At 47.4% G+C, this 13,288-nt stretch overlaps 1 protein-coding gene across 2 annotated transcripts in view; it reads right to left on the bottom strand.

Annotated features, from left to right (window-relative positions):
- Positions 1-7,768, bottom strand: part of ANKRD11 (ankyrin repeat domain 11) — a 271,667-nt gene extending 263,899 nt beyond the window's left edge. For both annotated transcript variants that reach the window (XM_036346978.1, XM_036346980.1), the window contains exon 1: positions 7,435-7,768. The gene's annotated coding sequence lies outside the window, so the exon portion shown is untranslated. The remainder of the gene's footprint in view (positions 1-7,434) is intronic.
- Positions 7,769-13,288: the final 5,520 nt, after the last annotated feature.

Here is a 13,288-nt window from a genome sequence, read left to right as displayed (position 1 = left end):
GAAGAGGGAGAGAGAGATAGAAACATCCACAATGAGAGAAAATCATGGATTGGCTGTCTCCTGCAAGGCCCCCACTGGGGATCAAGCCCACAACTCCGGCATTTGCCTTTGACCGGAATCAAACCCGGGACCTTTCAGTTCACAGGCCAACACTCTATCCACTGAGCCAAACCGGCTAGGGCAGGGCTAGTAAATTTTTTTAAGTAAATTCCTTCAAGAATATTGCTTTGGGGTTTTTTTTGTGTTTTTTTTAATTCTTACTTCCTGTTTTACAGGATGTAAAACCACATTTAGAAACATGGTACACACTAGCAAGGCTTAATTTAAGAGTAATAAGGTTCCTCACTGCTTCTCTCACCCTCTCTATTTTAGATAAGTTTACACAGTATAACATAATGATCTCAAGTTTACATTGTCACCCAGGATTAAATGAAAGTTTGTGTTTTTTTATTGTTTCTTTTGCTGTATACAAACCCAGTAGGGAAAAGCTAATCACAACTTTAGCCAAAACCTTATAAACCAAGCACCCTATGCAATCTTCTCATTATTTAGAAATATTCATTATTCCAGAACATTAGCATTCTTGGTCTGAAGACTAGCATTGGGAGGAAGGGACACCTATTAGTATCGAGCTGAGAAAAGAAGTCTACTTGACACATTTTATATTACTTTTAATTGGAATTTTATTGTACTGGTAGATTTGGGGGTACTTGCTACATTTTAGATGAAAAGATAACCTGAAAGTTATTAAGCATTTACAAGTTAAATTGCAATTCCAGCCATTCTTAAAGGTCACTTTTATTTCGTGTTAACTCAATAGGGGAGAGGGGGATTTTATGAATCTTATTTAACCTTGACAAAAAATTCTGATCTAGCCCTGACCAGTTTGGCTCAGTGGAGAGAGCGTCGGCCTGCAGACTGAAGGGTCCTAGGTTCAATTCCAATCAAGGGCACGTATCTTGATTGTGGGCACATCCCCAGTAGGAGGTGTGCAGGAGGCAGCTGATCGATATTTCTCTCTCGTTGATGTTTCTAACTCTCTATCCCTCTCCCTTCCTCTCTGTAAAAAAATCAATAAAATATATTTTTTTTAAAAAGAAAAAAATTTTTGATCTAAGTGATCAAAAATGTTTTATGTTGAGAAGAGGCTGACATTTTTATACAGTGAACAGGTGCACATTGGTTTCTTTACAAGTGAAAAAAGAGTGCCTACAGATTTTCAGGATAATAAATAATTCACTGCACAGACACCAAGGACAGAACTGGAAACTTGGGTCTTGCCCTCAGCCAGGCAGTAGGGACACTATACCACTGCTCCCATGACAGCTACCTCAACCATGGGGGAAGGGGATGGAGGGGATTAGAGGACAATCCAGGACACATGACATCAAAGAAACTTTGGTCCAGCAACAGGATTTTCAGTCCTTTCACAGTGAAAACCCACTTTACTCTGTATTCAGAGAACCAACAAGTTCTAGAATATCTTTTGGTTTTTTCAACTACAGCCAATCCCTCTCATCCCTTACTACCTAAAAAGTTAAATCATACAAATCCAACTCACTGTACCAGATACAAGAACTCAAGTGTCTATCACCTAAGTTATATCCATAATTAGTCTTTATAAAAGCAGCCATTTTGTCAATTATATAACAAACTCCTTCTTTTTAAAATTTATAAACAAATATAAATGGGGGAAAATAACACAAAATTCCATTTTGGTGTATTCCCTCCAAAGAGATTTCTTTTTATTAAAATGATAAAACTGGTGGAGGGGGAAATGTTAACGGGCCACCTCCATTCTGGGGGGTTTATATTTAAACTGAGGCTTTGGTGTCAACACCCAGGAATTTTTTTATACAATCAGTTAGGACGTAAAACAATAAACAAATAATAAAATACCGGGCCAGGTAGCTCAGTTGATTGGATGGCAATCTCATACACCAAAATGGTTTCGGGTTCAATTCCCGGTCATGACACATTCCTGGGTTGTGGGTTTGAGTACCAGTCAGGGCGTGTATGGGAGGCAACCAATCTATGTTTCTCTCTCTATAAGAAATTAATAAAAATAGAAAAAAAAATCCTCAGGTAAGAATTACAAAAAAATAATTTAAAATGCTAACACTTTCAAAGTGCTAAACCACTGTTTCTGTTACATGTGGCCAGGTGCTCAAAATTCTAAATTAAATACGTAAGGGTCACGAGCAGGAACAGCAACAAACTACACTCAGCAAGCCTCGGACTATGTCCCCAAAAGCAGCAGTCCTACTAAAACTGCTTTCACAGAAATCATTTTTTTCTGTGACAAAGACAACCTTCCCTTTATTATTTTCCTTTATTTCTTGTTTGTGACAATTTTAAAAGCCATGTCCCCACACCTTTATCTAAACCGTAAAGGCAAACTTATAATGAAAGTAAGTGGGAATATGATATGCACATAGCATAATTCCTAGTCAATCAAATAAATAAAAGTTCATAAACCTAAATTTTGCCTTTCAAAATTACTCAAATACTTCCATATATATAGGCTTTAAACAATTCAACAAATATTTCTCTTTTTTTAATATATTTTACTGATTTTTTTACAGAGAGGAAGGGAGAGGGATAGAGAGTTAGAAACATCGATGACAGAGAAACATCGATCAGCTGCCTCCTGCACACCCCCTACTGGAGATAGAGCCTGCGACCAAGGTACATGTCCTTGACTGGAATTGAACCTGGGACCCTTCAGTCTGCAGGCCAACGCTCTATCCACTAAGCCAAACCGGTTAGGGCTCAACAAATATTTCTTGAGACAATTCTACAACTAGTATCATGCCCTAGGTTGGGCCCTGGGTGCCCAGAGAGAGACTCTAAGAAGCAGCAATATTTAACTAAGACCCAAAGGTTAAGTAGAAGTTATCTCGGGAGATTTTTTTTAGTAGGGAGGGAGGCAGAGGAAAATATGCAAGGGAAGCGACTCAATGGGACCCTGGTCCACTGGTCCACACAGAGAATCAGCAGGTCTAACAGCCATGAAAATACTGCTCAATCTACGAAATGAAAGGCCAATGTAGCCAAAGCACCAACCAGTTCACAGGTAGTGTGACCCAGCATAAGAGTGGAGTCTAGGGGGAGGGGCCATGCAACCAGGGTCTGATTGTTAATAAGCATTTGGGACATTATCATAAAAATAACATTTGTAGCCCTGGCCTGGTAGGTCAGTTGATTAGAAGAGCATAGTTCCCATTCGCCAAGGTTTCAGGTTCAATACCTGCTCAGGGCACACACAAGAATCACGAATACATAAATAAATGGAATAAATCCCTGTTTCTCTCTCTCTGTCTCTTCTTCCCCCTCGCTCCCTCTCTCTGTAATTAATCAATCAATCAAAATGCTATTTGGTTCAAAGGTGAATTTAAAGAAAAATTTAAATACTGAGGGGGAGGAATGGGAGTTAAGTACAAAAAAATAACAAAAACAGACATTTAAGTACACAGCTGAGTCTGGCTCTGGTTTAAAAGGTATAATGAATAAGATCCATGAAACAACAGCAAAAAAGAGCCACTTAGAAATAGAAACATCTTTATCAGAATTAAAAAAGTTGTTACCCAGCCCGCATGGCTCAGTGGTTGAACATCGACCTACGAACCAGGAAGTCACAGTTTGGTTCCCAGTCAAGTAATATGCCCGGGCTTCAGGCTGAATTACCAGTGGGGGATGTGCAGGAGGCAGCCAATCAATGATTCTCTCATCACTGATGTTTCTCTCTCTTTCTCTCTGAAATCAAAGTAAAAGTAAAAACATATTTTTAAAAAAATAATAATAATTAACGAAATTGTCAACGTGGATCATTTCCTAAACCTAAAAAGGCTTTATATTACATGTTGGTTATCTCTAATTGCCAGAGTTCTAAGAGCTGAGGATTAACACTCACTTTCATATAACTTTAAGATAAAACTGAAAAACTTGAATTGCACAAAAATTCCATTTGAAATGCATATTTAAGAGAACACACACTGAAAACATTTCCAGACAACAACGTTTAGTTATTTGAGTTCATGCAATTTTTATATAAAGTTTACCAACCAGCCAAACTCAATCCCCACAGAGCACTAACTAAACAGCAATAATAAACTGACAGCATGTGGTCAGACAAGCAAAGCATCATCATTTTCACCTATTAACTAGCAAACATCTTGCTACTGAAGGAAGCTCATCCATTACACTCACCATTTGCGGGATAAAGGGACTTATACAGGGTAATGAACAGATCAAAACACTTATTTTAGCAACAAACACAGATTATGCTCTGAACCATCATTTGCTGACACTCTCTAATTATGTTATCTAATTGATGATGGGCTCATTGCCCATATGCAAAAACCTCTCCTTATGTGTGATGAAACATAATCTTACTATGTGAAATATACTTAAAAATCTAAAGTACAGAAGGCTTCTTGAAAAATATTCTCAATATTCCTTTCTACTCTATTGTAGAAAGTTCTACTTGTCCACTGTATCAACAATGTAATTATAGCTAACATGACAGCCACCCAGTCATAAGCAGTCCATCTGGTTTAGAGAGATGAAAAGCACACTTCTGGTGCAGTGTGATTAACATGGCTGGTCCACAGAGGGTCTAAAGAAAAACATCTGACAGTGGCAATTCAAGGAAGAAAGCTGACACAAACTTAGAACTGCAAATGAAAATAAGAACTATGTGACACCTTTAAAAACAAACTTTCTGGTAAACTGTGTTATGTGTTTTACCACAATAAAAATTTTCAGAAGAAAAGAACTGGGGGGTAGGGGGGGCAATGGGTGGATAAGAACACATATGTAATACCTTAATCAATAAAGAAAAAACAAAAGAAAAGAACTTCTGAAAGTTTCCAATTTAGATCAAATCGAGCAATCTCTTTGGGTAGCTTCTTAACTACCTCAAGAGTCATGCACAAAGAACACAGAAAAATGTCATAGCAACTTGGTCTTTGTTTCCTCCCATCTCATTCCATTCAAGAGGCCCAGCCTCTCAAATGAGATCCAGCTCTTAAGCGTGAAACTACAGAAAGAGAACAACAGCTGAATGGAGGGTGGGGGAGGAAACACCAAAATAGGGATTCAATTCTAGGGTCACAATCAAAGTCAAGCAAGATGTTTTTCCTCCTTTTTTTTTTCTTTAACTATAGTTTCAAAGTAATATGAGTATTTGTGCAATCATTCTCAAAAGACACAAACAAAAATCTAGGTCTTCCAGTTCAGCCAATATTTATTAAGAGAGATCAAGGTCCCAAAGACCAAAGAAACAGTTTCAGGGTCTCTGATTTAGAACTATCCAAGTAATGTCATTGACTAGGTTTGCACAAACCAAAAATAGTAACTGTTTCAATGGCATTTTTCCACAAGCAATATCATCTTTCATCATTTTGCTGAATTCATCTTATCAAAAGGACCAAGATATTCTGTTTTGCAATTCAACAACTGCACACGTTTACTCCTCAGTTAAAAATAAATTTAAGAATATTGTCTAAACTCACAATATAGGGAAGCCTGAGATTTTATTTCTCTACAGAGAAATTTGCAAAGCCACTCTGTTCTTGCAAACAGATATGAAACAGTCTCATAACCTATAGAAACCATGATACCTAAGTATGTTGCATCTTAAATGTTAGAAAAAAAGATGCTTTTCAAAACACAGATTAAGCTCTCTTAGACCAGCTTAATCTTCCAATACTCCTTGAAAGCTGGCTTTCCAAAAACACACCAGAAGCAAAAAGCCTGGATGAGGTACCAGAAACAGAGCAAATCTCAAAAAATTAAGACTCACTCCCCCCACGCCCGCAACATGGCAGGGATACAGGATTTAAAAGCACAATCCCTCTTTGAGAGGGGACTGAATCCATGAGGCAGGGCCAAAAACCACACACAAGCAAGCAAGCAAGCAAGCGCGCGCGCACACACACACACACACACACACACACACACGCACACCCCTGCCGCCCTGCCAGGGAATGATGAAATGAGGAACGGAAATTAACATTTCAAGCAACGTCTCACATTGTTCCTTGAGGCCAAGGGCTGCTGTAGCAGCCACCACCGCTTCCCTCCAACCCGCTCCCCAGTCCCGCCTACCCTTCCCCCCCCCCCCCGCAAACAACACCCCCCGCGCCGCTGCCCCGAATTCCTGCCCCTCTGCGAACCCACGCGCTCCTCCTGCAACCCCGGCGCCCCCGCTTTCCCTCCAGGGCTACGGCTCGCCCGCCCGCTCCGGCTCGGAGCCCGAAACCCGCCAGCTCCCATTTCAAAACAGCGATAATAATAGAGACTGGGAATAACAACTACCACCGCTACCGTGAGGGCGCCCCTCCCACGGGTCAGAGGTCGGTGCCCCCACTCCCCAGGTGCTCTGGACCCCCGGAAACCACCCTAGCCCCTCACAACAGCCCAAGCCCCCAGCCGCCCCCCTCAGCCCCTTAAGGCCGCCCTGGGCGCCCAGCCCCACCCCTGAGCTCACGGCTGCCCGGGACCCCCAACCTCCCAGCACCGCCCAACATCCCCCTCCAGTGTCTTACATCAGCTCCTCAAGGCTGCTCTGGGCCCCCCAGGCCCACCGTCGACCCCTCATGGCTGCCCTGAGCCCCACAGCCCCCGCCACAGGACCCACTCCGTGTTCCTCATGGCTTCCCGGGAACCCCAGGCCCACCTCAGTCCTCACGGCTACTGCGGGCCCCCAAGCCCACCTTCAGCCCGTCACAGCTGCTTCCGGACCACCGAGGCCCGCCGCGGAGTCCACCCTCAGCCCCTCACGGCTGCCCCAGGCCTACCCAGAGCCTCCCATAGGCCCCTAGCGGTTGCTCGGATCCGGAGGCCGTCCGCTGAGGCCACTCACTTTCAGCCCAGACGCCGCGAGCTGCCCGAGTCCGCCCGGAACCCACCCTCAGCCCCTCACGGCTGCCCCAAGCCCTCCCGGAGCCCCCTCTTGGCCACTCGCCGCAGCCCCGGGTCCGCCCGTAGCCCCCGGCGGCTCCTCGAGGCTGCTCCAGGCACCTCAGGTCCGTCCGGAACCTACCCCCCAGCCCCTCAGGGCTGCCCCAGGCTTCAAACCCACCCAGAGCTCCCCCGTCAGCCCCTCACAGCTGCCCCAGGCCCATAGGCCCACCCGGAGTCCCCGTCGGCCCCTTACGGCTGCTCCGGGCCCCCCCAAACCACTCGGAGCCCACTCTCGGCCCCTCAGGGCTGCCCCAAGTCCCCGGGCTCGCGTTGAGCTCCCCCACCAGCCCCTCACGGCTGCCCCAGGCCCACCAGGAGCCCCCCGTCGGCCCCTCACGGCTGCCCTGGCCCCTAGGCCCGCCCGGAGTCCGTCGCACTGCTCCTCCCCGCCGGGAAGGCCTGCAGGTTGAGAGACCATCCTACGACTCGGTGCCCACCAAACCCCGACCCGGTGGCGGTTCTTACCCGGCTCCGGACGGCGCGGCTACGCGGGCTCAGCGGCGGCGCGCAGGCGAGGCCATGCAGCCCCGGCCCGGCTCCCGGCCCGCGGCCCGCGCGGGAAGGCGGCGGAGGCTGCGAAGACTCCGAGACCGGCGAAGCGGCCCCTCGGGCGCGACCGGACTCGGCGGCGCCGCAGCGGCTCGGGTAATCACTGAGGGGGCGTTAGGCCGCGCGCTCCGCGGCGTTGCCTCCCCGCCTGTGGCCCTCGCTCCATCGTGATCCGGCTCGGGCGGCCTCTGGCTCGGGGACCCGCGGTGGCTGCGGCGGGCGCCGGCCTCATGAAACGACGCCGCCCATTGGCCCGCCGTATCCGCCACCGCCATTGGCCCGAGGCGCTGAGCACAGGATTGCAAACGTCACGACGCCAGGGAGGAACTTTGCGCGGGGTGAAAGGGCGACGGAGTGATTGACAACTCTTGTGACAGGCCTGAGGCGGGACCAGACGGACGTCCGAGGACGGATTGGTCAAGGTCGTGGGTCCAGGCTCATGGGACGTTAGGGTATCGAGCAGCTGGATTGGCTGCTTGAATAGCAAAGGGGAGGTTAAGTTTTTGGTTCTCGGGCTTGATAATTGGCCTTTCCAAGTGCCGGAAGCGACTGAGGGAAATGGAGAGAACCAGGGCCTGGTGTTGAAGGACCTGGCAGACGGGCTGTGTGCCGTAGCGCACACACGATGCGGACATGAGGCCCTCGGCCCTAGTCTGAGAGACGTGCCCCCATGGGCCCGCAGAGCTGTGCATCGTTCACCGACGCCTGTGACCTCACAAAGCGCGGAATGGTCGATGGGGTTGTGCGGTGGTACCTTGTTCGGAACTGAGTCCGGCCCCACTTTTTTTTGTTGTTTTTTTTTAATATTTTTTCATTGATTTCAGAGAGGAAGGGAGAGAGAGATACAAACATCAGTAATGAGAGAGACTCATCAATCGGCTGCCTCCTGCACGCCCCCGACTGGGGATCGAGCCTGCAACCCCGCGCATACTGGTATGGACAGACCTAGAATCAAACTGGTGACCTCTTGGTTCCTGGGTTGGCGCTCAACCGCTGAGCTACACCCAGCTGGGCGCACATACCCTTTATAATACTATAATACTGGGGACATAACAGATGCTCAATATTACAGGAATTAATATATTTTGTCACTAAACCCAGCTTTAACTTGAAACTTTATCCAGAAAATAAAAGGATAGATTTCATATGAGTTGAATATAGAAATGATACCGCCATTGGCTCCTACATTTTAGTGTTGAATACTGTAAATGACCTTTCAGTGACCCTCAGCGCAGCACCCATGCTGTCCAGGCCCCAGTGGAACGGCTGCCTCGCCCTCTGTCCCCAGACCTCCCAGACATGTGCTTCAGTTCTTTTGCAGTAGAGAGGCCTGTAAATATATTCTAAGGGATTTGTTTTATTTACTCTGTTTATGAAACTGTAACCTCAGATAGGATTGCCTTAGAGTCCAAGTAACAAATAAACTGTCAAGCGAAATAAAACATAAAACAGCAGGAATGGAGATGGCAAAACCCAAATTGCATGCTTTGATTTGAGGCATATACAAAGCCAAAGAAAGTATGCTCCTGGCTTCAAATCATCTCCAGGTGAACTCAATCAGCTCTCGAGCTTCTTCCAACCAGGGCTGCCCATGACTTCCAGAAACACAAGATCCTCTGGGGAAAACTGCTGAGTGCACCACAGGGTGATCCCGGTGCCTAGCCACAATCTGCTGGTGCGTGTTTTTCCTGTATGTGTGTGTGTATTGCGGGGGAGGGAGGGCCTTAAGTGAGCCGTGGTTCAAATTCTATGTAGAAGTGGCCACCTCTTTCTCTGTCAAATCCACCATGTAAATTACAGTGAAAGGGAGGCCATGCCTGAAACTGTTCTCTGAGACAGCCTGGTGGCTGCTGTTCCTGGCCAGCCTGTCAGAGAGGGAGGCTTATCTGGGTGCTCAGGCTGGGTAGTCATGTCCTGCTGGCACTGTGCCCACCTAGCCTTGCCTCCATGGGACTGCAGGTTCAGCAAAGCAGCCAGCCACCAGGGTAAGGACAAAGTCACCCAGGCTTTCCTGTGCCTCCTGAAGACCATCTCCTCTCACCTAGCCTCTCCTCCACCCAGATAGCCTCTTTCTCTCTGGCCTTGTTGCAGCCTCCTGTTCTCCCCCTACCCACCTCTGGCCTCTCTAGACCCTATTTGCCATGAAGCAGCCAAAATGATGCTTTCAAAACAGACCAGTCAGTCCTTTCTCAAAATCCTCCACACCCCCCACTTCAAGCACAAAGGCAGGATCCCAACGACAGAAGTAGAGCCCAGCACCATCAGATGCTCCAGCTTAGGCCTGACCCCAGCCCTGCCCACTCCCTCCAATCTCCTTCCACCACACCTGACTCTCATCCTAGCACACTCCCAGTTGTCATGGGGCGACACTCATCCCCTCACTCCTGCTCTGAAGTCCCCTTTCAAAATAACAAATTTTCATAGCCTCTGTGATCCATCTTCAGCATAGTCAACTTTTAGAAAAGTAACAGCATGTGGCCAGTCAGTTAATGAATTTCCCCAGGGCAAACAGGATGTAGGAAGGGGGGAGAGGGTATGAGAACAAAGAACTCTGCACATGACCTTAGCACATTTTCCAGAAAGATCTGCCTAGACCAGTGGTTCTCAACCTTGGCTGCACATTAGAATCACCTGGGAATCTTTTTTTTTTTTAATATATTTTATTGATTTTTCACAGAGAGGAAGGGAGAGGGATAAAGAGTTAGAAACATTGATGAGAGAGAACCACCGATCAGCTGCCTCCTGCACACCCCCCACTAGGGATGTACCCGCAACCAAGGTACATGCCCTTGACTGGAATCGAACCTGGGACCCTCCAGTCCGCAGGCCGACGCTCTATCAACTGAGCCAAACTGGTTAGGGCACCTGGGAAGCTTTTTAAAATCCTGATTTCTGGGCCTCATCCTCCGGAAATTCTGTTTCTTTGTTATGGGGTGGGGCCACAACATTAGTAACAAAGAAACAGAATTTCCAGAGGATGAGGCCCAGAAATCAGGATTTTAAAAAGATTCCCAGGTGATTCTAGTGTGCAGCCAAGGTTGAGAACCACTGGCCTAGGCAAAGGGCGGTGGAGACAACTAGAACAGACCTCAGACCATTTTTTTTTTTTTTAATAACCCAATAGGAGAGAGTAAGATCTAGGCAACATACTGGAGAGACTGTTAACTCCATAGTACTCAGCCAATGAGGAATCAGAGGAGGGACTCTCGTGCCACAGGGCTAAATTGCCTGTGATTGCTGCTCTGTGCCTGCCTGCCTGTCCACAGACACCAGCTCTTGAGGATGTATTAAAGGTCTCATTTTCACCATGCTTCATGTCTCTGAGTCCGTTATTTGAACTCAGACAGGTGAGCATCTCTCACAATTTGGAGGTGCGTCTGGGACTTCTGTGCCCGTGCAGAGCCGGACCCCTGTTGAGGGGGAGAGGTGTCCCACCTCATTTTGGGTGGCCTACTTTGGCTGGGACCCCTTCTCTTCGCGGAGGCCTTAGATAGGACCAAGGCTGTTTTTTCAGAAGATGGTGAAACTGACACAGGGGACAAAAGACAGGCACCCACAGCAACCAGGCAACCTTGTGCATGGGTCAAGGTAGGAAAAATTGGACTATAAATACTACCATGGTGGTTGGATATCATATACAGACAGGTGAACTCTTTCTTGCTACAAATATCTTATCATTCCCCAAACAAGTAACCCCTGAGACCAAAGAGATATCTGGCTAGTAACTTCTAGGCGTAGACTATAAACTGTACAACCAGACATGATCCCTCTTTCCTGGTAGCTGAACACAGATGAGGCTTCTGAACCCACACTGGGGAGTTGATAAGGAACCCTGTGGCCAATGATGACTCCCCAATGATTAAGGTACCTGGACAGGCAAACCCCAACTGAAATAGATAAAAACCCAATGTAACCCTGCATCAGCCTTGCCTGGGTAGCTCAGTTTGTTAAAGAGTTGTCCTGCCGAAACCGGTTTGGCTCAGTGGATGGAGCGTCGGCCTGCGGACTGAGGGGTCCCGGGTTCGATTCCGGTCAAGGGCATGTACCTGGGTTGCGGGCACATCCCCAGTGGGAGATGTGCAGGAGGCAGCTGATCGATGTTTCTCTCTCATCGATGTTTCTAACTCTCTAGCTCTCTCCCTTCCTCTCTGTAAAAAATCAATAAAATATATTTAAAAAAAAAAAAAAAAGAGTTGTCCTGATACACCAAGGTTTCTGGTTTCATCTCTGGTCAGAGTACATACAAGAAGCAACCAATGAATACAAAAATAAGTGGAAGAAGCCCTAACTGGTTTGGCTCAGTGGATAGAGCATCGGCCTTCGGACTAAAAGGTCCCAGGTTCGATTCAGGTCAAGGGCATGTACCTTGGTTGCAGGCACATCCCCAGGAGGAGGTGTGCAGGAGGCAGCTGGTTGATGTTCCTCTCTCATCGATGTTTCTAACTCTTTATCCCTCTCCCTTCCTCTCTGTAAAAAAATCAATAAAATATATTTTAAAAAAAAATAAGTGGAAGAACAAAAATAAATCGATGTTTCTCCCTCTCTCTCTCTCTCCCCCATTCCTGCTTCTCTCTCAAATCAATAAAAAAAGAAAAGTAAGAACAAATATTCATTGTAAAGAACAAATCAAAGAATATATTATAAACTCTAAAAAAACAAAAAACACCTGCATCATAAGGAAGGGGTAGACGCATAACAAGGAAATGTAGAGAGATCCATTCACAATGACTAGATCTAGGGACTCAAATGGGCTCTCAAGTCTCACCTCTAGCCTCGGCTACTTCGCTCTCTGTATAGGCCTCATGCTCTCCAATCACAGCTGGCATTCTCCTCGGGGTGGGAAAGGTGCCAGCAGCACTTTTGAGTTATCCTTCTACTCCATGATCCCAAAGGCAAGGTCCCTTCTTCAATGTGCCATTAATATGACATTATGAAGGGCTGGATCATATGATTGGGGAGTCAGGAACTGAGGGATTGAGTTTTGCTGAGCAAGTCTAAACAGATTATCCTATATATTAAAAGTCTAATATGCAAATTATACCCTCAGGCGATCATTCCACAGGGAGTTCAACTGCTTGCTGTGATGAGCACTGACCGCCAGGGGGTGGCACTGAACATGGTGGGTGTCAGTGACTCAGTGCTGGCAGCGGATGGCAGTGGAGGCCCTGCCAGCCCTGATGAGCCCCAATGAGAGCGGTACCATGGCAGGATGGTGGAGCAGGTGAGCAGGTGGCACCAGGCCAAGGCAGGTGCAAGTGGGGGCCCAATCACCCCATTGATCACTCCTCAGACAGTGACCAGCAGCAGTGGTGGGGAGCAGGGCCACTGCCCAGCTCCCAGGCGCTGAGGGAGCCGGGTCCGGGTCCCAGCCCCAATTAATCACTCCGCAGGCAGGATGGTGCAGCTGGTGAGGGGGTAGTGCCAGGCCACGGCAGGGTGTCAGGTACGGCTGTGGGGCTGTGAGGCTGGGGGCACAAGCTGAGGCCTGATTCCCAAAGGCCATCCTGAGGGACCCCACCTGTGCACAAATTCGTGCACCGGGCCTCTAGTCTTTTATAATCATCACTATGGTCGGTAGCCTCCAAACTGGCCCTCAATAATCCCTGCTCCCTTGGGTCATGCCTGCCACATGGAACCATGTAATGTGAGCAGCCCCATTAGGCAAGGAGCTGAGGCCTCCCACCAACAGCCAGGCCAGGATGTCACCTTGGAAGCCCATTCTCTGGTGTTAGGCAAGCTTCTAATGTCTTCAGCCCTATCAATTCAACTG

Source organism: Myotis myotis, unplaced genomic scaffold (assembly GCF_014108235.1).
Source record: "Myotis myotis isolate mMyoMyo1 unplaced genomic scaffold, mMyoMyo1.p scaffold_m19_p_19, whole genome shotgun sequence".
NCBI classification, from domain to species: Eukaryota; Metazoa; Chordata; class Mammalia; order Chiroptera; family Vespertilionidae; genus Myotis; species Myotis myotis.
This window is presented reverse-complemented; position numbering and strand designations above follow the sequence as displayed.